The sequence below is a fragment of the Anabrus simplex genome, chromosome 1 (genome assembly GCF_040414725.1).
Source record: "Anabrus simplex isolate iqAnaSimp1 chromosome 1, ASM4041472v1, whole genome shotgun sequence".
NCBI lineage: Eukaryota > Metazoa > Arthropoda > Insecta > Orthoptera > Tettigoniidae > Anabrus > Anabrus simplex.
Window position 1 is genome coordinate 235,650,454 of NC_090265.1, and position 24,233 is coordinate 235,674,686.

The 24,233-nt window shown below is 40.8% G+C and overlaps 1 protein-coding gene across 1 annotated transcript in view; it reads right to left on the reverse strand.

The window, feature by feature from the left end:
- LOC136864379 (forkhead box protein J1.2-like) overlaps window positions 1–24,233 on the reverse strand; it is a 186,412-nt gene that overhangs the window by 70,948 nt on the left and 91,231 nt on the right. The window lies entirely within an intron of this gene.

The following is a 24,233-nucleotide window of genomic DNA, read 5'->3' on the forward strand; positions in this document are numbered from 1 at the left end:
TTAATTCCTACATTGATTGTGGGTCAATAAAGGCAATAGAATAGGATTGTTATAGTGAAAATCAAGTATAACAAGGAACGTTACACACGAAAGTAAGTTAACATACTCCTTATAGCTTCTGCAACAATGATGCTCGGGGTAGAAATGTTGAAAGCACAAAGCGATTCTACGCTAACCACACCTAACGAAGCGAGGATAAAGGCTTGCCGTGCGGTTAGGAGCGCGCAGCTGTGAGCTCGCATCCAGGAGATAGTGGGTTCGAACCCCACTGTCGGCAGCCCTGAAGATTGTTTTCCGTGGTTTCCCATTTTCACACCACGCAAATGCTGGGCCTGTACCTTTATTAAGGCCACGGCCGCTTCCTTCCCATTCCTAGGCCTTTCCTGTCCCATGAAATGAAATGTCGTATGGCTTTTAGTGCCGGGATATCCCAGGACCCGTAGGCGACCTGCGCGTCGTGATGGGGATGAAATGATGATGAAGACAACACATACACCCAGCCCCCGTGCCGTTGGAATTAACCAATTAAGGTTAAAATCCCCGACCCGGCCGGGAATCGAACCCGGGACCCTCTGAACCGAAGGCCAGTACGCTGACCGTTCAGCCAACGAGTCTCCTGTCCCATAAGACCTATCTGTGTCGGTGTGACGCCAAAAAAAAAAAGAGGCTTATTACCGTTATACAAACAACCACTAGTCCCATACAATGACTATAAGCGTATGTCAGTGTGGTTCATATCAGCTGTTGGACAGTGCGAGTTGCGGCGAGAAGCGGCTTGCGTAGCCGAGCGCGCTAATTCAAACATACAAATTTTATCGCTTTCTGTAGGTCGTACCAGTTAATTTCCGAAAGACGTATTTTGGCTATTGTGTTATTCATGGCTCGTTTAACGCGTGTGCAAGATGTACGTAAAATCGGCGATTCCCCTGTACACGCTCTTCTCTTGTTAGAGGCGTATATCCTTACAGTTCACCTCTTTCAAACTCAGTGGGAGTCAATAGAACAATAATTATTCTTGTCTCAAGTTATGTGTGTATGTTTAGATATTAACAAATTCTGATTATAAACGCAACATTTGAGAGCTAAGGTATTCCAAATTCATTTTCCAAGGTTGAGAATTTGGTCTCATATCAGTCAATCATTCAAGATCCTCTCGACAATACTCTAAAACTGTCATATATCACCGTTACGGGAGCTGGGACAACTCGTCGGCACGCGAGTCATGCCATCGCCTGAACAAAGCTGCATCCATCACAGGTCATGCAAGAAGGAACACAACTATGTAAAAGGAGGACAATAGATTATAGAATCAAGAATATGAAAAAGTATATCTTCACGCTAAAGAACCATTAAGGAGACAAAAGGAATCGGTGGGCTGCGACATCAAATAGATCACTTTAATCTCCACTCAGGGTAAGTATTTCAGACAGGTGTAAGTGGTCTCCTCCTCTTTAACCTAGTAGTTAGCTCCATCGGTGGATAGGTGGTAAAGTATCCGACACGTGATCCCAAATTCATGGGTTCGATCACGGTTGAGGCAATCGTATTTTGAAGGAGGTTCGGAGATCTTGGCGCTCCATACCACTGTTGTTGATTTGTGAAAAATCTCTATTGCCGTATTCCGTGTCACTCGATAAAATTAAATTAACTCAGCCATAGGAACGGTCCACTAAAATTCAGCTTTCTTTGCGTGACAACAGCACAATATGAAAGTCAAAATTAGGTGGTCTGGCTGCCCAGAAGACAACACTTCCAAAATTCTGCGACGCGGTAGCTGAGATCATGCTATTCTTCTTCTTTTTCATATTATTATTATTTACTTATGAGTTCAAGATTTGCGAAGTTCATGTTCAAATTGAATAGCTGTTGTTTTATTTAATGTATTGAATTGTGTTAATTTATATTGGAGGTGGCATAACATCCTTCTTCTCGCAGAGCGATTGCCACTAACAGTTTTGAATTCGCGAGAGAAAGAAAGTACCTACGATCGTTTCTAGCTGAAACAATTCATAGAGACAATGATTTTCATCTAGCTAATATACTGTCACGACGAACAAGTTCCAAGAACGTACACATAGGTCATCAGGTAGACGGCATTTGCTTAAGGCAGGGTCCTGACTATGGTATCCCTAGATGGGACAATTTGTCGTAAGAGGATGGATATGAAAGAGGTAGACAAACTGAACACGGCATAATGAAGAGAAAAGAATATATCGTGGTCGTAGCGATCATTGTTTTAATAAGCAATACAACTGCACAACCATCCTCTCTTAACAACAATCAAGGAAAGCACAGAAGAGTTCCGACCCTTCGAAGAATGAAGGTACCGGCAAAAGAGAGGAAAGGAACACGAAAGGTGTCACAAATATAATACCGCTGGGGTCGTAAAAGAACAAGAATTGACCAAGGGAGGTCATAAAAGAAAGATTAAAGCGAGGGGGCTAGCACATAAAAGATAAAACAATGCTAGACTCAGACAGAGAATTCGCGGTTGCCAACCAACGCTCCTAAGTGGAGAGCCCCTGGAGGTTACCCCATTTATCAGTTTTTACGACAAGCGGAAGATATCGTCGATCTATGTATTCTCTTACCATCTACGGCTGAGCAAGGAAGAGGTCCGACCCTTCAAAGAATGTACTGGTTAAAAAAAGGAAAAAACGGAAAGGTCACGTAGGACGTAAAAATAAAAGACTTGTCAAGTCTCGCAAACCTAATACTGTAATGGTTAGAAGAACACAAGAGTTGACCAAAGGAGTTCAGATACGAAAGATAATAGAGAAGAGCCTAGCTTAAATATGGGGAAGCAATGCCACGGAAGCAACCCGCGCTCCTAAGTTAAGAGTCCGTGAGGAATCACTCAGGCGCGGCTTCTCGTTAGGCGCAATAGTTCACTGAACCCCCTGTCACTAAGAAGCCACTTATTTTCCTGGTAGGGCCGATGACCTTCGATGTTAGGCCCCTTTAAACAACAAGCAAATAAGCATTTTCCTGGTACCGGTATTATTTTCTTGAGGGTAAAGTCACATAGGGAATTGATGGTTATTTGGCTTTCTTCGCTTATATAGAGCCTAAGAGAGCTCTAGTCAGTTCGATTGGGTGGTTCATTCTACAGTGGCTCTCTGTAGTTCATTCTACCGAGCCTTTTTTTAAAAAAAATTTACGGGGAACCCCCGTAGTCCGCTCCCCCGTCGTGGCAATCGACTCATTCTACATTGCCTCCGACATGCTATTAGTTTCTAGGTAGAAAAGAGAGAGCTGGGAAGAGTGGGAAATAATACAAGGAGTATCTGCCTGTTTCCATGTTAAACACGTTATCAGACGAGTTTGTATTGGTAGGATAGTGTTAAGGTATGGTATTGAAGGGTCAGGGAAAAACCACATAGGCAGAAGAGAGAAAGAACCTACATGTAAAACCTGACATCTTTTGATAGCACATGCAAGGATGTGGGCTGGAAAAGTCCAGAGGTTGTGTTAGTTGCTACCGAGTGAACCAGTGAAAGCTTCCTGGGTGGGGGAACAAGTGATGAGAAATACAAGGAAAACCTGCTTTAAAATAAATGCACAGAACACCAGAGGAAGTTGTGGCTTCTGCACTTTCCTTCTCTGCCATACTGCCCTTCTCTTCAGTTACACCATCCTTCTTTCTCACGCTCGCACTATCTTCTCTCCAAACATGCTTACAACCAGCGGAACAAAAGCAGGGTTCGTCTGTGCTCTGTCCATGTACACATGGGTCCAATAAGTCGATCTTTCCTTTTACTTCGGCGACGCAATAACCAGAGTGCAAGAACTTTTTGTCGGTCCATTTTGTATTGTAGAAATTCTTCTAGTTAAACATAAAAAAAACTATACTAAAACAAATTCAGCTTTATTACGCACTGTACAGAATGACATTCGAGTGGTCATAAACAAGGTTAGAAGCGTACTTCTTATCTCCAACTACCTGCAACGGAAATGAAACGCAGCGGTGATTTTGCCGCTCAGTTTATAAGCACGCCAATTTCTTACGGCGGCGACGGTAAATATTCCCATGCGTCAAAATCCGTCCAGTATGCAACAGGCCTATCTCCGTAAGTTCATAATAGCATTGCCTCAAGCCACAGCTCGGTTAGTAACCTCACACTAAGTACTCTTACACATTACTGATTGAAACTGATGATGCATTAATTATACCTGCAGCTTATAAATTCCATTAGATAGCATGCATTAATTACACCTGCAACTCGTGATGAAAGACAGTGGCTGTGACTTTGAAAAACTCATGAACTCAGCATTTTCATGATTTTTGACATTGGAAGGCTACGGGAAACCATGTCATGGACGGTCACGGTCTACTACTTCCCCATTTCCTCACACCCTGCTGAAATCGTGGGGGTACATGTGAAATTAGCCCAGTTTTACGTCCACGTGCTCTTCAAGACGCCAACTTTAGGTGGAGGGATGTATTCACTTCTGCGTGCGTCTGTAGAGGTTAGTAGTGTACTGTGTTGTGTAAAAATTAAAAGGTAGTTATGTATTAAGACAGACAGAAACACCCAGTCTCCGAGCCAGAGGAATTAATGAGTCATTGATAGCGGCCTCGGTCTAGAAAGCCAAGAATAACGGCAGAGAGGATTCGTCGTGCTGACCATAAAAAGAAAGGAAGATTATGCAGAAGTGAAGAAAAGGGCACAAGATTGAGAGATATGGAGGTCACAGCCATGACTGGACCTGCCGGATGGCAGAACAACCTATGGTGGTGGTGGTGATAAAATCACCGGTCTAGCCGGGAATCGAACCGGGGATTCTCTGAGCCGAAAGTTGCTACGATGACGAACTACTGTAATCAATGTAAATAAAACAGTGACTTAAGGTATTTATAGCGTACAATCTGTTATATTTTCAATGGATAATTGTTAAGAAACTTACTGAAAATCATTTAACAGAACAAAAATTATGTCATGCACTGCCACGAACTTGGGAGCGTGGGTAGGTGACCGCGGGGCCCTTAACTGAGTACCGTCATTTCTTCCACTTACTTGTGCCAGGCTACTCACTTTTTCCTGTCCTATCTGATCTCCCTCGGTCAACTCTTGGTATTTCCCGACGGTATTAGCTTTGTGAGGCCTATGGAGTCTCATTTTCAAGCCCTTAGTGGCCCTTATTTATTTGGCTGATTCCTTCATTTTTCGAAGTGTTAGACATATTCCATTGTTTCACTCTGATTAGTGTTGATAGAGGATGGTTACCTAGTTGTACTTCCTCTTAAAACAATAATCACCACCACTGCAACCACTCAGGATTGAGGGTTCCAGATGTCTCGACTCCTGTGATGATACTTGTACCGGGCGGTACACCTCCACGCCGCGAATTCAAATATTGCGCCAGTTGAAACTTCTCTACAGGAGAAAGCCTGAACTTTAACAAACTGTATTAACCCAATGGTTTCTCGGAAGATGTCACTACTGTAAATTTGGTAATTTTGAAGTGTTCTGAACTGTGTCTATTTTTGTGTTTGTTTGCTCCGTATCAAGAAGTTTGAACATTCTCTAACAGATGTCGCTACCCAAAACTATGGTAACACACTCTGGTGCAATGGAATGAACCTTCTTGAAGAAATGTTGTATTTCTAAGTTTTATTTTTACTAAATTTTGTTCTATGGTTTGTGGGTTGGCAATATAAATCCTTTCTTTCCGCCCGTTTTGAATGTAACCAATCATGAATTTACGTAATTAATTTTCAGCCAATCATATATGTCTTCTTCCATATGGATATGCTGCTATTAGCTACCCAATAAAATCGTGTGGGTGTGTCTTCTTATTCCTGAAAGGCCTCGAATTCTCCACGAGGGTATAAAAACTGCTGATTCTCTTGTCTCGGGGCCACATCAGTAACATCTCTCTTAGTGTGTGAATATGTAGCAGGGGGCGGGAAGCGCCTCTTTCTTCAAGCAGAAGTTCTTCAACAAGGTAATGGCCTGTTAACATCTTTATTTCTCACTAGCTCAGCAGTTTAACTCTCGGGGAGGGTTCGAAGCCTTTAATATGTAACCTATTCCTTTAAAATGTAAATTTCCTTCTGCGTATGTAAAAACTTCTAATCTCTTTTACAATAAAGCGGGGATAGAGAGTGCTTCACCCTCTCGAATTCCCCTTCATTGTGAATTTGAGGTGACTATGTTTTCGTAACCGTTTTTCTCTTCCTTCTTAAAGTCTTAAATTTATTTTGCCGACTAGTCACCTCCATAGATTGGGATTAGCCCCTGTATTATCGGCCTAGCGCCACCTAGGTTTTTAGACAAAACGTTGTGTAGGAGTGCAAGTTATCGCCTCCATTCAATTTTGTATTATGGGCCAGTAACTTAACCTGATGTTTTGTTTTCCTCATGTAAAGGCCCTGTAGGGTGGGTATCAAATACCCCTGTTTCCTGGTGTGCCTTGAGGGCAGTCTGAAGTGAAAGTTGTTGTGGCCTTTGAGAGTCTTGTCAAATTGAGAGCGGGTCTGCTCTTTTCCTTAACATTGTAATTAGGAGCAAGTGCTCCTTGTACTTAGAGGTTTTCTGCCCTTTAGCAATTGTGATCGTGAGCTGAGAGCTCAGAAAGTAAACTTGGGGCTCGAAGCCCAAATTTTGTAATGAGCTGTAATTTGTTAATTGTTGATCTACTACTTGGTACCTGTTATACTCTGTTTTTTGTTGATTTTGAAAAGGAAATATAACCTTTGTTAAAGTTTTAAATTAACTTTAATTTTGTAGTTGAGACCTATTCCAGCCCGCACCTTCTTTCACCTCTAACTACCACGGATATCTCCGTAACAATACTGACTGTTGTCAAAGAAACAACCCCCCCCCCATGGCACTACAGCCCTTGAAGGGCCTTGGCCTACCAAGCGACCGCTGCTCAGTCCGAAGGCCTGCAGATTATGAGGTGTCGTGTGGTCAGCACAACGAATCCTCTCGGCCGTTATTCTTGGCTTTCTAGACCAGGGCCGCTATCTCACCGTCAGATAGCTCCTCAATTCTAATCACGTAGGCTTAGTGGACCTCGAACCAGCCCTCAGGTCCAGGTAAAAATCCCTGACCTAGCCGGGAATCGAACTCGGGGCCTCCGGGCAAGAGGCAGGCACACTACCCCTACACCACGGGGCTGGCCGACTGTTATCAAAGGAATGGTATTATTAGCCGCTCTTAAAACTAATCGTACGAAAATGAGTAAGAGGTCCAACATGTGGAAGAATAAAGGTACAGGCCAAAGAAAAAGAAGTGTTATGACAGGTGGGAAACTGAAACACTTCCTAGAGCTGCCAAAAGCCTAACGCGGACTGTTCAACAATTTTTCTTTTCTTTACGCGTGCCTCCCTCGTACAACCAAATGCGGTTTTTTTGTGTTTACCCATGATATCACTCAACAGACAATCCAATACCACATTTCTTCATTAACAGTACGAGTTCTAGACTCGGTTAATATACGTTTTCGGAGAGCAGGATCTTTAGGTACGTGTGATGAGGACGGTTCTCCAAGCAAGCAAGCAAGCAAGCAAGCTAGCTAGTTAGCTTGTACAATAGTTTTACTAGAATACCATATATACGATCAACAACGACAATTGTGTAATTTAAACCAGAATAATAATGTATGTGACATCTTCAACAAAGATACTCAGTGTAAAAACATCATTAAGTTTTTTAGACAAGCAAATCTATTCAATGACATGTAATCACTATCTGATCAATATGTACTGTTGTTATCTTTGCAATTGTAAATCTATGTAATAGCCTAATCCTGTATGTATAATTATGAATGTCGCAGTATGACTTTCTAAGTTAAAGTGACAATAAATACATTTTAAAAAAAAAGTTTTACGTAACTGTTGATATCGTGATTATAGCCACGGGATCTTCAGTTTTACGTGAGATCTGAACCACAAGGACGTATATTTTCATTTTGAAAATTCCCTAAATGCATTGACTAGGATACGAATCACTACTGCCTTAACGAGAGGCCAATGCCTATGCATCTCGGCAATCACGCCCACTAAATCGGTTTTCCTGCTAGGCGGGCTTACATGTGCATTAACTCTAAATGATTTTGTCTAGAAATGGGTGAAGACAACTCAGGACTAAAATCCAGTACCATCCCAGCATTAATCAGGAACTAGTCTTTCAAAGCTACAGTCAGTATGGTTGTGGAATGTAACCGTTATCCTAAGTCGATAAACTCCACTTTTGCTTTTCTTATCTCACACAACATTAATTAATACGAACAGACGTGCTGTCGGTAGCATCTATCTATCTATCTATCTATCTATCTATCTATCTATCTATCTATCTATCTATCTATCTATCTATCTATCTATCTATCTATCTATCTATCTATCTATCTTGCGGAAACCTTTACGTATTTCCTGACTAATGGTCATTCGTGATGCGGTAGTTGATTACGGGTCAGGGTGTGCTAGAAGAAGGTAGGCTTTGTGTACCGCGGTACGGTATCACAAAGAGAAATAGTTACAAGGTCTCGTGCAACATTTGTGAGCGCCTCAAGACCTGGATTTACATCTGCTAGAGTTCTACGAAACTGAGCCACGCTTCAATGTGAGTCACAGTTGATTTATGAACGTTACTATGGCTCACCCTTCATGAAGTATTTTGTCTTCCCGCAGAGGCACTATATAATAACGCAATATTAAACCCGCTGGATGGGATCAAGGAAGTAATGCCAGTACTGTGCTCCTGTAATCACCGTAATGTATGCAATAATAATATAGTACTGTGCATGCTTGATTGACTAGGTGAAGTTTGCATGAGTCCAATACCGAAATCCCACCATCCTGAGATTCTCTGTAGCGTTTCTACAGTTAGTTCTGTCAAATGCTAGAACATAACTAACCAAATCTGAAATTCTGGGTAACTTCCCCAATAACAGTTCTTAACCCTTTCTATCAATTTCCAGCCCTATACATTTTGAGAGATGGGACGAGGTACTCTTTCATGAAAAATTACTAAAGCTTGTGTCTTGAATATGGTACTACACATATTTATTATATTCGAAATTTCTTGCGTAGAATTATTGATGACGCCATATGTCATCAGTGAGCAGACTCAACACCATAATTTTTGAAAGTTCTTTAATTCTTTGAAACAGGCGTATCATTTTAAGTCCAATAATAGAAATGTGCTATGGATAAGATATATTCCTGGTTATAGAAAACGTATAGGTGCACAGAACACGTGTTAAGATAATGAAATAGAGGATACAAAAACACACAAGATAAATAAGATATCGAAGTAAATCCTCTCTTCTTAGAATCTGTTTTACGTCGCACCGACACAGATAGGTCTTATGGCGACGATGGGATAGGAAAGGCCTAGGAGTGGGAAGGAAGCAGCCGTGGCCTTAATTAAGGTACAGCCCCAGCATTTTCCTGGTGTGAAAATGGGAAACCACAGAAAACCATATTCAGGGCTGCCAACAGTGGGGTTCAAACCCACTATCTTCCGGATGCAAGCTCACAGCCGCGCTCCCCTAACCCCACGGCCAACTCGCCCGATTCAAAGTAAATCAGAAAAGAAATAAAGAGCCACAAAATGTAAGCAGAAATTGTTCTCTACCTACTTCAAATGAGTGACATGAAATTATTCCTGTCCTTAGTTGTGCTAAAAATAACTGAACGTAAGTATAGTGTCTGTTGCAGAATGATGCCCCGCCTCTATCCACTCTGCTGCATTGCATTCTGTATGAAAACATGATTTTTTTTTACAATGCAGAATCATATTATACATGGGATTCTTTCGAGAATAAATGAATGTATAAACGGCGGTAATTCATTAAATAGGTCAAATATTTCAATCAATCAATCAATCAATCAATCAATCAATCAATCAATCAATCAATCAATCAATCAATCATTGATCTGTGGCTGATTCCCTGTCAATCGTTTACCTAGTCTTTTCTTAAATGATTTCAAAGAACTCGAAAATTTATCAAATATTTTCCTTGATAAAATATTCCATTCACTAATTCCTCTTCCTATACATGCATATATATATGCCTCAATTAGTCTTTTGAATTCCAACTTTATATTCATATTCATATTCTTGTCCCTCGGAACAAGATCTGGGAATGCCTGGAAGACCTCAACGGGCCAAGTACCTGGCTGACAAAGTGAAGACGCTATACTTGAATTGCGACAGATGTGTTCAGATAGGCAATGGAAGATCAAATGGTTTGGGGCAAAGTGAGGTGTTCAACAAAGAAGTGCCCTATCACCACTCTTGTTCGAAATAGTACAAGTACAATAGTACAATAAGACAAGATCAGAAAGTCTATCAAGAAAATGGACAGCAGACCAAGGTATTTGCTGATGATGTGCTCCTATGGGGAGAAACAGAAGCTGAAGTACAGAAAAAATGACTGAGTGGAACAATATGTTCAATAAATTTGAGGTGAAAATAAGCAAAACAAAGACTGTAGAAATGACCATCAACAGGAAAGGAACAAACTCAAATCTCTTTTTGGAAGGAGAAAAACTAGAATCAGTTTCTCACTTCAAGAACTTTGGAAGAACAATCTCCAAAAACAACACCATCAAGCAACAAATACTCATCAGGACACAGAAAGCATCAAACTTTAAATCAAGTCAGAAATCTACTCTGGGACTGCAAAATACCACAAAAAGCAAAAACAACCCTCTATCACACTTACTTCGTACCGATTCTAACATATGGTTTAGAGGCATGTACTCTACTAAACAAAGACTACAGCAGAATTTGGGCAACAGAAATGAGATTCATTTGAACTATGAATCAAACTACTCGAAAAGACAAAATCAGGAATGAAGTAAACAGGAAGATAACTAATACTGAGGTTCCTATTACCAACGTAATGAAGAAGCGTAGGCTTCAATTGTATGGGCATATTATGAGAATGAAGAGCGAGAGACCTGCTCAAGCAAAAAGACCAGGGGGAAGGCCAAGGTAAACCCGATGAAGGTGAGCTGCATGTACTTATTTAACCACATACCAGCCCTCAATCTGCTGTCCATCTTACGATATTGTCTAGGTCTTTTTGTAGTTACTTACAACCCTATACCTTCTTTACTACCGGTACTATATACAGTAAAACATCATCCGCAAGTAGCCTTATCCAGTTCTTTACTCATATCATTTAATATGAACACCTATAAGAAAACATACAGATCCAATAACACTGCCCTGCAGGACCCTCCTCTTACAGGAGTTAAAGCTTCACCTACTTTTATGCTCTGGGTCTCTTTGCTTGAAATTCAGCCACCCACTCTTTTGTCTAGTCTAATAGCCCTAATTTTCGCCAGCACTTTCTCATGATCTACCCCATCAAAGGTCTTGTACAGGTCAATAGCGATACAGTCCATTTGACCTCCTGAGTGTAAAATATGTGCTATATCTTGCTGGAATCCTATAAGTTGAGCCTCACTGGGAAAACCTTTCCGAAATCTCAACTTCTCTCAAACTAATTAGTAATTTTGCAAACATGTCTAATATAATCAGACTCAATGCTTACGCAGATCTTACACGCAACACATGTGAAGCTGACTGGCTTGTACTTATCCACTTTATTATTATTATTATTATTATTATTATTATTATTATTATTATTATTATTATTATTATGTGCGTATGGACCCAATGGATCACGCAAACCTCTAACGATTCTGTTTTCTGAGTTTCCAAACAGCTCTCATCCTTTCTCCGTGGATCCTTTTTCGTTCTTCTGTCCACTTTGCTCCAGTCTTCTTTTTCACTTCGTTCTCTGGTTGCACTTTCCATCCATTAAATTTTTTCCTGTAGAGGTTTCTGTCCACGGTGTCAGTTGAGTCCATATTGGCTTTTTCCAGATCCTTCTTCACTTCCAGTACCCATGGAATATATTTTAGATGTTCTATGTAGGTGATATTCTTGTGTGTCAGTCTACTTGCCGGCAGTCTGCGAACGTGCCCATAAAATTTCAAACGTCTTTTGCGGATGTCTGCTGCAATGTTGGAAAGCTCTTCTGTCACTTCGCGTGACCTCAGTATATATCCATGTTCTGTTTTTCGGGGGCCGAGAATTTTCCTCATGATTCTTCTTTCTTCTTTCAAAATGTTTTCTAGGTCACCTTTCCCATTTAGTGTAAGGGTCTCACTGGCATATAAGACTTCGGGCTTGATTACTGTATTATAGTGTCTGATCTTTGTATGGCGGGACAAGCACTTTTTATTGTATATGTTGTGAACCCTACCGTAGGCTTTCCGAAATTTTTGTAGGCGATTTTTCTGGGCAGCCTTCTCGCCTCCCGTTGGTTCAAGTATTTCTCCCAAGTACTTGAAGTGTGGTACTCGGCTGATTTGCCCATGTGTCGTGTTCAAATGTTGGATGTCAAGTTTTGAACAGAAGAACTTGGTCTTTTCAAAGGAAATTTGTAGACCAACCTTTCCAGCACATTCACTAAGGGTTTCAATTTGTTTAACGGCTGTGACTACATCATCTGTCAGCATGGCAAGGTCATCTGCAAAAGCGAGGCATGATATCTCAATACCGTCTTTGGGTCGTCCTAGTCGTATGGGGCGCCAGTATCCCATGTCTTTCAATGCCTTCTACCACTCGCGGATAACTTTGTCTAGGACGAGGTTGAAAAGAAGCGGAGATAAGCCGTCACCTTGTCGGACGCCAGTTTTAATCGGGAATGGTTCAGAGATCTCCCCCCCCCCCCCATGAATTTAACTACGGATATAGTGTCAGTGAGTGTTGCCTTGATGAGGTTGAGGGTCTTGGAATCAAGCCCCAGTTCCTCAAGAATAACGAAGAGAGACTGTCGATCAACCGAGTCGCATGTTTTTCCGAAGTCAACAAAAATGCAGATGACCGGTTTGTTCCTCAATGCTTTGTATTTAAGAGTTGTCTTCAAGTTGAATATTTGTTCTGCACTCGAGCGACCAGGGCGGAAGCCTGCTTGATATTCGCCAATACTTTTTTCAAGTTGTTCCTGCGTTCTCTTCAAAAGGCAAGCTGAAAGAATTTTGTATGTCAGTTGGAGAAGAGAAATGCCCCTGTAATTGTTCACGTCAGTCTTATCTCCCTTTTTGTGTAATGGGTGGATGAGGGGACACTTCCAATCCTGAAGTAATTTCTCCGATTGCCAGATATCTGTAAGGATTTGAGTGAGTTCCTTGAGGGAGTTAGGTCCAAGATTTTTCAGAAGTTCCGCAATGATGCCATCTTCTCCGAAGGTCCTATTGTTTTTAACTTTCAGGATGTGGCCGCGAATTTCTTCCTCTGTCGGTGGTGGAGATTCTTGGAAAGCGTGCCTTGGGGGTTCTTGATGGAATCTTGTAAGGGGCTCTGGACAGTTGAGGAGATCAGCAAAGTAAAGTGCTAGTTCCTGACAATTTTTCTGATTACTGAGTGCAAGTTTTCACTGATATCTTGAAAGCCAGGTTTTGAGGAGCATTAAGGGTTATAAATTTCATGTTATTGGTCCGTATTGAACTGAGAATAACATATGAGTAACAACACAGTAAAGGTTTCCACCTATTCAATACAAAATATATTCACAATATTTTAAAATTACATGGAACTAGTTTCGACCCATCTAGGGGTCATCATCAGCCACATCAAAACAAAGATCACTCTTGACGAAATCCTAAGAACATGTTAATTTTAACAGTAAGATTATTATGGAATAACAAGTGAATGTGGTAAATGAAAAGAGATGTTAGTATGGGACAGGTGAGTAATAGCTAATAAATATACAAGGAATATACATAAGAGGTTTGGAACAAAGTATAAAAGGGGGCTTAGTGTTGTAAAAATTATATAATCATGGAAAACAGTAAGTCCTTTGCTTTGATGTGGCTTATGATGACCCCTAGATGGTTCGAAACTAGTTCCATGTAATTTTAAAATATTGTGAATATATTTTGTATTGAATAGGTGGAAACCTTTACTGTGTTGTTACTCATATGTTTGAGGAGCATACCCACGGACGTGTCCTCCGAATTCCCCGTAGAAATCTCGTACGTTGTAGTTACGAAAGTTATCTTCAATCGAGTCCAGTTGTTGCTTCAAGTGTTTTCTCTTAACCTGCCTGATGATTTTGGCTACTCGTTTTCTGGTTTCATTGAAATATGTTTGGTTTTCTGGTGATTTCTTGCTGTTGTATTTCTAGAATGCTTCTTTTCGTTCCTTCAAGGCACGTTCACATTCAGAATTCCACCAAGGGTGTTTAGTATTCTTTTTCAGGGGAATTTGCTCTCGAGCTTTCTGGATGATTTTGTTGCGGAATTTCTCCCAGGTGCCTGCATGTTCCCTTTCCCACACTTCTTGCAGATTAGTGTTTTCAATCTGTGTCGTGTCAAACTTCGGTATGTGTGACCTCTTATGATGAATTTTCTTTGGGGTGAATTTTACCTTTATTCTCACTAGGTAGTGATCGGAATCGACGTTTATTATTATTATTATTATTATTATTATTATTATTATTATTATTATTATTATTATTATTATTATTATTATTTATGTATTTATTTATTTATTTATTTATTTATTTATTTATTTATTTATTTATTTATTTATTTATTTATTTATTTATTTATTTATTTATTTTCCACTAATTGTAGGTACAATTTAGGGATGGTGAATGGAGAAAGAGCATAGCCCCACATACACGACAGTGCCTCCATGACCACTTAACATTACAATATTCAAATATACAGTTACATTCTACATAGTGTGTTTATATACAGTTACCGTATTTACATAGGCACCCTTTTACCTGCACGCTGGGTCTCTCCATTCGTTTAGTACAGCTCCTTCATGAAAACAGTAATCAAATAAAGATTTCATATAGCCTACGGCACTATATCCCAACACATTACCTTTAGTATATCCCCAGAAATCTTATCAATCCCAGCTGCTTTTCTAGCTTTCAACTATTGTGTCTTTCTGTAAATAACTATATTACCATATTTAAATTTCAGCACTTCACCATTATTTGTAACCTCTTCTACCTGAATATTTTCCTTATCTCCAACTACCTTTGCGTACTGTTGACCGAATACTTCTGCCTTCTGTAAGTTCTCATATATACACTCCTCTTGTTCTCCTGGCAGGGAAGAAATTTTTCTTTAATGAGCCAGGGAAATTCTTGGACGAGAGGGGGAAATTCCATCTATCCTATCCCCTCCCACTCCAGGTCCGTCCGTTAGTTCCAACCCTGTTAAATGTGATTATTACATCATAATTAAACAGAAAATCAAATTACAGCAAATCTTTAAAATATTAAAAGCGTGTGATGTACAGTAAACTCTGGTTCGTAAACTTCACCGACATCACACTTCTTCTTAATAGGTATGTCACAATTTCTGGCTAACATTGAGTCTTCTTGATACATCTACAGTATCTGAGAATACCTCTCTATTACAAGGTAGATTCTACAATGTCTATTTAACAAGCCATTTTTGTACCCGCAACCTTAAACGTTACTCAGCCGCAACATCCACAGTAAACAAATAGATAAATAAAAAGTATACTGTAAGACTTGCGAACATCGTCGTTCAAACAATTAACCCTAGCAATACCAAGGTACAGTATTTTTGTCCCGTGCATTGCCAATTGAGGGGGTACTGAGAAGCCCACTAAGAAAATAATCTTGTTTTAAATGTATTTATTTTATTCTCAACCACAAGTGAGTTATATGGATATTTTATTTTATTAACTCGTAAAATAAAAAATGTAGGTATCAGTTACTAGGTGTTGTGATTTTAACTCCAACTTTCTTCGGGATGACCTTAACACGTTTTTATTAGCTTGACTTCTATCTATCTATCTATCTATCTATCTATCTATCTATCTATCTATCTATCTATCTATCTATCTATCTATCTATCTATCTATGTAACGGAATCTGTCAACACAATTTTTACCAACTTAGAGACGTTCGATTAACTTCAACATTTGCACACGTATCAAGGGCCGATGACAATACAATAATTTAATAATTTTATCTTAATATCCCGACCAAGATCACCAGGATAAAATAATATTCACATACTGTTGGGCAGGCAACCCGCTAATCAGATTTGTCTTGCTTGCTTACCTTGCCCTACTTCTTTTCTTTTTTGTCTTTTGCTGCCATATGAAAATACGTCGGTCTATGAGTAATCACCTTCGCGTTTCAAGGCGGGACATGCTTTCACTTGGGAACAAAAATGAAAAATGAAACTACAACACAAAAAAGGACTGGTAAAGAAAAGACAAAATTAATAGAAAAATAGCAGAACTCTCAGACGATGAAGTGATAGAGATAAAGAACAAAAGGCGACTATACATGAAAAAATATAGACCTTTACAATCAGAACAAGACAGAGAAGCTCGCTTACAGCATATGCACAATATGAAACTGAATATCGAGCCTCACAAAGCCGCACAATCACAACAAGACAGAGAAGCTCGCTTACAGCATATGCGCCAACATGAAACTGAATATCGAGCCGCACAATCAGAACAAGAAAGAGCAGCTCGCTTACAGCATATGCGTCTGCTTATGACGGAATCTAGAGAATTGTGCAGGGCAAGTAAAACGACTTTTATGCAGGCAATTAACACATTTTGTGATAAGATTACTGAAATTTGCACTAAACGTTATTATCCGCATCAAATCCCCAAGTTGACTATAAGTACCATTAGTCTATAGCACGTTACTTGCCGAATGAACTTAAGCAAAAACATTCTTTGGTTGTTTGTGGTCGTTGCAAGACTCGTTTAAATTCAAAGAAAACTACTACACCGCATAAATCATATTGGAATAATTTAGATTCAGTCCCTATTCCAGAAGTGATTACGAAATTGTCACAACCGGAGCAACGATTGACTTCGCTTCTTATTCCATTCCTTAAAATCATCAAATTAAATGGCGCATTTGGTCAATATCGGGTGAGTCAGTCGCGCCTGACGTTTTATGCTGTTAGGCATCCCACCGAACGTCACTGGTGTCGTTATGGTCTATTCTCCTTTTCCGCAACCCAAGCAACAATCGCCTTTAATCATTCACTGCACCATTACCTTTGCAAAAACATGTACCGTATGCGACAGGCATTTACACAATGCATCAAACTGTCATACGATTATGTAAAAAGTATGTGCCAATTATGAGCTTCAGTAGGGTATGAAATGAACACTAAAAGGGATGGCATACTGATAGAAAACGTATGTGCATTTGTGAAGCGGGAGTAATAGTCCATCTAGTAGGCTTTCGGGAAACTTACACGCCGGAGTCACCGTGGTGTCATAGGTTAAGTACAGTGATGTTAATGCAGCTGCGTTTGGCAGGTGCGTTCGAATCCCATTTGAGCCTGTAAATTTTATTCGCATTTTGTACTTCAAGAATCGTCTACAGAGCCAATGTATCCGAATGCCCTCACGTCGTGGGTTAATGAATTAATTAATGTAATTAATTAGTTTGTTAGTTATTTTGGTACTGTTCTAGGATATTAGGGCTGCTTATGTGGATGTTTTATAAGCAGGGATGGCCGAGGATAGAATGGTTTGGGCTTTGAAACCGCTCGACTGAGCAACAGCCTGTTAGCGCAGTAAGTGTTCGAATAGATGGCCCTCTGTAGTAATGCACGTTTCAGCACGCCGTTGAACTCCCATTCGGGCTCTTTGTAGCATTGTAGGTGTTACGGATTCACAGGCTTCCGTAATAAGGTTTCGAAGGCTTTCAGAATTTTCCGGCTGCTGAGCGTACACTACATCCTTCAAATAGCCCCATTGGCGTAAGTCCAGTGGCGTCAAATCGGGCGATCTAGCAGGCCAGGTGACATGTCCTCCCCTTCCTATCCAGCGACCGGGATGTGTAATATTCAGGTAGTTGCGAACATCTGCTGACATGTGAGGGGGAGCTCCGTCGTGTTGATACCACATGGTTACATGCTCACCCAGGGGAACATCATATAGCAGCAATGGTAGTTGGTCTTGAAGAAACTGTAGGTACCGGTCTCCTGTCAAATCATCCTCGAAGAAATATAGGCCAATTAGGTGAACACACAGTATACCACACCAGACATTTACTCCCCATCGTGCCTGAAATGCTGCCTGCCTTACCCAGTGGAGATTTTCAACACTCCAGTAGAGCATATTATGACGATTCACAGAGCCATTATTATGAAATCGTGCCTCGTCCGAAAATAAAATGTAAGATACAAACGCTGGATCATTTGCCACCTGCGTCAGTACCCAAGCACAGAAATCAACACGAGTTTCGAAATCTCGTCCGTGGAGTTCTCCGTGTAGTTGCAGGTGATACGGACGAAAAAACTTGAATGCAATATCCGCACAACAGACGACTGGCTGATGTTGGCCTGTTTTACTACTGTCCGGGTACTCGTGTGGGGATTCTCCCGGAAAATGTCCAAAACCATCTCGATGCTTCTTGATGATGCTTGTTGTTTTAAGGGGCCTAACATCGAAGGTCATCGGCCCCAAAACCATCTCAGCAGTTTCACCGGACATAACTGGTGCCTCTCTAACAGCACCTGTTCGGGAAAGTGACGAAGTTACACGCAAACGTCGCTCCACCCTCCTAAACGTATTTGCGTTTGGTTGTTGTCTGTGTGGAAATCTTTCCTGGTACTGTCGTTGTGCTTCCTGTGCGTTCTGTCTTACGTCATCATCATCATCATCATCATCATCTGTTTACCCTCCAGGTTCGGCTTTTCCCTCGGACTCAGCGAGGGATCCCACCTCTACCGCCTCAAGGGCAGTGTCCTGGAGCTTCAGACTCTTGGTCGGGGGATACAACAACTGGGAAGAATGACCAGTACCTCGCCCAGGCGGCCTCACCTGCTATGCTGAACAGGGCCTTGTGGATGGATGGGAAGATTGGAAGGGATAGACAAGGAAGAGGGAAGGAAGCAGCCGTGGCCTTAAGTTAGGTACCATCCCGGCATTCGCCTGGAGGAGAAGTGGGAAACCACGGAAAACCACTTCGAGGATGGCTGAGGTGGGAATCGAACCCACCTCTACTCAGTTGACCTCCCGAGGCTGAGTGGACCCCGTTCCAGCCCTCGTACCACTTTTCAAATTTTCGTGGCAGAGCCGGGAATCGAACCCGGACCTCCGGGGGTGGCAGCTAATCACGCTAACCACTACACCACAGAGGCGTCACCGTAGATAAAGAGCATGTCAACATACTCATCTGTTGAATACATAGCGAAGAAAGGACCAGGACTGCTAGGCTACACCAAGTGTCAGTCCACTACACATTCAACATGCATGCTATTAGTCGAATGTGGCACGAATGGCCTCTTATTTTATCCTCAAAGTTTAACATGTGAACAAAAACATTTATCGCTCGTGGGATTCGAACCCACCTACCAATGCAACATGCGTCAACACGTCCGTGGTTAGCCCACTACACCACGCTGACTGTTGCCTGCGGTTTATCAGAGGTTGAAGTAAGACTGCGTCCGTTTCACAAACTCCCACACGTTTTCTATTAGTATGCCGGCTGCCGGCTAGTTGCTTTACGTCGCACCGACACAGATAGGTCTTAGGCGACGATGGGAAAGGGAAGGGCTAGGAGTGGGAAGGAAGCGGCCGTGGCCTTAATTAAGGTACAGCCCCAGCATTTGCCTGGTGTGTAAATGGGAAACCACGGGAAACCATTTTCAGGGCTGCCGACAGTGGGGTTCGAACCTACTATCTCCCGAATACTGGATACTGGCCGCACTTAAGCGACTGCAGCTATCGAGCTCGGTCTATTAGTATGCCATCGCTTTTAGCGATAATTTCATAACCAATCGAAAGCTTACAATTGGCACGTACATTTTACATAACAGTACGACAGTTTGATGTAATGTGTAAATACCTGTCGCATACATGTTTTTTTTTTTCAAAAGTCGTGCAGTGATGACTCAGTAAGTGCTTTAAAGGCGACTGTAGCGTAGTATACGGCAAAGGAAAATCGATCATCACCCCACTGACGTTCGTTGGGATGCCTAAAAGCAGAAAGTCAGACGCGGCTGACTCATACGGTATAGTTTGCGGGGTCAGGCGGTATTGTTTGCGCAGGATGTATTTGAGGTTACTGAAAACCTTACTAACATGCTACCAAGAACTTCAAACAATGATGGTATAGTGATGTCGTTACTGAGCGTCTTGAAAATATTAATGTAACGCAACGGTTTTCAATATACAGACAAAATGTATATGATGCTTTGTATTGGTTAGTGGCAAACAATCTTCTTTATAAAGAGGTCATTACTGACAATTACGTTGAAATTAATGAAGAATGTATAATAAAAGTAGAAGAAGCTCCCGTACAGAATGTTGTCAAGACCAATGCTGAATCCACACAGCATGCTACTGCTTACATGACAATTAATTAATCGTCATCTTCTTTATAAAGAGGTCATTACTGACAATTACGTTGAAATTAATGAAGAATGTATAATAAAAGTAGAAGAAGCTCCCGTACAGAATGTTGTCAAGACCAATGCTGAATCCACACAGCATGCTACTGCTTACATGACAATTAATTAATCGTCAAGAATTCGACGTGCTTCATGGCATCAAGCAAACGGTGACGTATTCACATCAGGGTTTGCAGGAGTACAATGCTGCACTATGGTATTGGCAAATATTGTAAGAGCTTGTATTCTTCCACCACAACATTGGTTGACAAACAACCTTAATTTAAATATGATAGCAGGTGATCAAATCTATAGTAATATCAGATTTCAAACAGAAAGAAATATCGTAGCTCATCCTGTTGAACATGACGGATACTTACTCGTACGAAATTTCAGCATTATCAAAGACGACCTGATTTTATTCAACAAAAGATTTCAGATAAATTTTGATGAAGAACCAAGCTTATTTGGGAGTTTAAATGATCAAGTTAATCAGTGGTCCGCCTTCGTGGTGTAGTGGTTAGCGTGATTAGCTGCTACCCCCGGAGGTCCGGGTTCGATTCCCGGCTCTGCCACGAAATTTGAAAAGTGGTACGAGGGCTGGAACGGGGTCCACTCAGCCTCGGGAGGTCAACTGAGTAGAGGTGGGTTCGATTCCCGCCTCAGCCATTCTGGAAGTGGTTTTCCGTGGTTTCCCACTTCTCCTCCAGGCAAATGCCGGGATGGTACCTAACTTAAGGCCACGGCCGCTTCCTTCCCTCCTCCTTGCCTGTCCCATCCAATCTTCCCATCCCCCCACAAGGCCCCTGTTCAGCATAGCAGGTGAGGCCGCCTGGGCGAGGTACTGGTCATTCTCCGCAGTTTCATCCCCCGACCCAAAGTCTGAAACTCCAGGACACTGCCCTTGAGGCGGTAGAGGTGGAATCCCTTGCTGAGGGTAAACAGATTAAGAATAATAATAATAATAATAATAATAATAATAATAATAATAATAATAATAATAATAATAATAAGTTAATCAGTCAAACTTTGGACTTATATTTCGGCAAGCTTTTGTAGAGCTTTTTATAAATCATACGGCAGGAATACTGATATCAGAAGGTAAATCATTCGGAGTAATGAGTTATAACAATAAATATCACTTCAGTGCTTCTCATCCGTGTGGTCCAAAGAGTGAAAAAGCAAAGGACAATGGAAAAGCTTGTATTATTGAATATGATAATTTAGACGAGTCTGTAAAAATTTGTAAGCGTACAACAAGCAAGAAAAATATTCAGTTTACAATTGACTATTGTACCGGTTACGACCTGCACATGCGTATTTTTTTGATAATTGATTGTATTCAATCATCACGCAAGATATTCTGAGCGAACTTGGTTTGTTTACGTTCGGAGGAACGAGCAGGCGAGCCGAGGACAGCTGTGTGTGACGTAGCTGCAGGGGCAAGATAGACTACCCGCCTGACGCGCCACGTGTAGCCTGCCTGACCTGGTATGTTCTGGATATGAACGTCACACCTTCGCGAACATTTGATTGAAAAATTTCAAAACTTCTCTAATAATTATCGCAGCGACTTGAGCGATACGTCATTTTGAAGAGAATAACATAAACGTCTCAAATTGTGAATCTCAAGGACATCCGTCGAGGGATTCGTGAGATAACCAGCCTCAAGGGGTCACGTTATATGATGACGTGGAAGTCCCCAAACTGAATATAAGGAGACCTCACTTTACTCAGATCAGACAGTCATAGCTGAGTGTTCAGCCTGACTCTCCACGCTACAGTGTTCGTCGAAGTGCTGACAGAGGCTATCTTCGAATATTTAAAGTCTTCATGTGGGACTTAAACTCTGACAGTCGTGTTGAACTTATCAATTGTGCGCGTGTGAACTCTAATGTATAACAAAGTCTTTATAATGGACATTGAGTCTATCAATCAATTTGAACTTGTAATTTTTGCGAGTGATGAACTAATTATTCAAAGTCTTTATTTGAACTTATAAAATTTGTGTGTGGTGGAACTCTGATTATGACAAGTCATGTATTGGACTTAAGTGACAACAGTTCAGTTGAACTTACGTTCTGTGCGCTTGTAGAAACTTCTCGATATAACTTACTTTCGTTCTTGTAGAACTGAGTTCATTACCACGTTGCCTGTGTGAAACTTAATCTCCGAACCGATATTAATTTAAATGTGACACTACCGCAATATTCTAGGAACTGTGATATCTTTCTTTACATTTCAGTCAGCATAATTTCCTTAATAGACACGAGTATTTATGAAAGTGTTCGAACTTTCCCATGAATATTACTGCAAATGATTACCATGATAAAAGTATAATCGTGTGCTGCAACACAAGTGTTTCACTGTGAATTCAAACTGTGTTTTTTATAGAACTGTGTATTATTCTTCTAAACAGTGTGGAAATTATTTGTGTGTGACTGACAGCAGTATCTTTGATGAACTCTCGAACAGTCATCTATTTTATTCAGTGTCAAGTGCGCCTAACAACGAACTGTGCCTTTCATTTCAACCTTATTTCTTCGTCAAAGTGTTTAGTATTATTGCATGACTGACAGCAGTGTCTTTGATAAACTCTAGAACAGTCATACATTTCTTTCAATGTCAAGTGCTAATTTATTTAGTGGAAAATCACCACGAACTGTGCCGTTGTGGCCGATGAACAATTTTCAGTTTCATTATTTCTATTCATGGACTGTGCTTTGTTGTCTTCCAATTTCGATGCTAATCGCATCTACATCTTTAGTGAACTTGTAAATTCTATCTACAAGATTAAGAGTGAATTCGATGGCATATCCCAACCATATTAAATGAAACAGTGCTGTTAAACCAAAGTGTCTGGGGACTGTGTAATTCTGGACACTCGTATAAGTTATGTGACGAGTGATTACCCCGCAACATCATCGGAGAATGTCGTAGAACGTCGGAGATCGTCCAGAACGTCGAAAGTTCGAGACTCAAGCCCATATCAAACCGACTTGGGTGTTCCGGCCTCATCTCAACGAAGTATTGGCAACTTCCAGAACGTGTTCCAGCCCCGTTCAGCCTGGTGAACTGGGAGCACGGATCATCAAAAGGCGATGTTGAAGACAGCGACTATCAACAGTAAGGTGATGTGCACGTTGAAATGCATTTACTGAATAAAAAACTATTATTCAATCTAATTAAAATTTTTCTTGTAGATAGGACCCTGCCTCCTGTTCCAAGCCCTAGCTAGTAACCACCCAGTATAGCCCTGAGGACTATTTCATGCTAACTTTAAAGTTAAAACATAAAGTTGATCTCTTTTACTGGTACAGTATATTGATATTGAAGTTCTTGATATATCTCACTTTGTGGAACCAGAAGCTCAAACTCGACAGATTAATCTAGGAGTATCAGCTCAACAATTTCTACTTCACAACAACCTATACAACAAAACATTCATGTGCAGGCTTAGGTGATGGCATCCATTGATATCATGGAACCTAATGTCGAAGGTGAAATACACGTTTCATGGAACTTTAATTAAATTACCCGCAAGACAACCGACAATGTAGCTCATGAACTGAAAGCAGAAGAACTTGCCTGGTATTTTTTATTTCCATACGGAAAAACGGAACAAGCCGAGGCCCGTAAACATAACACCACTTGATTACTCTCAGTACAGAATTTTAGGAAGTGACACTAGATTTCAACGTAACGGTTATCTCTTTTATGCCTTATCGTTCTTTGAATATTATCGAGTAAAAAGAAGTATATCAGCATGTCGGAAAATAATTTCTAATCAACAAGGAGCTGTCGAAGATATTCATCTTTATGTTAAAAA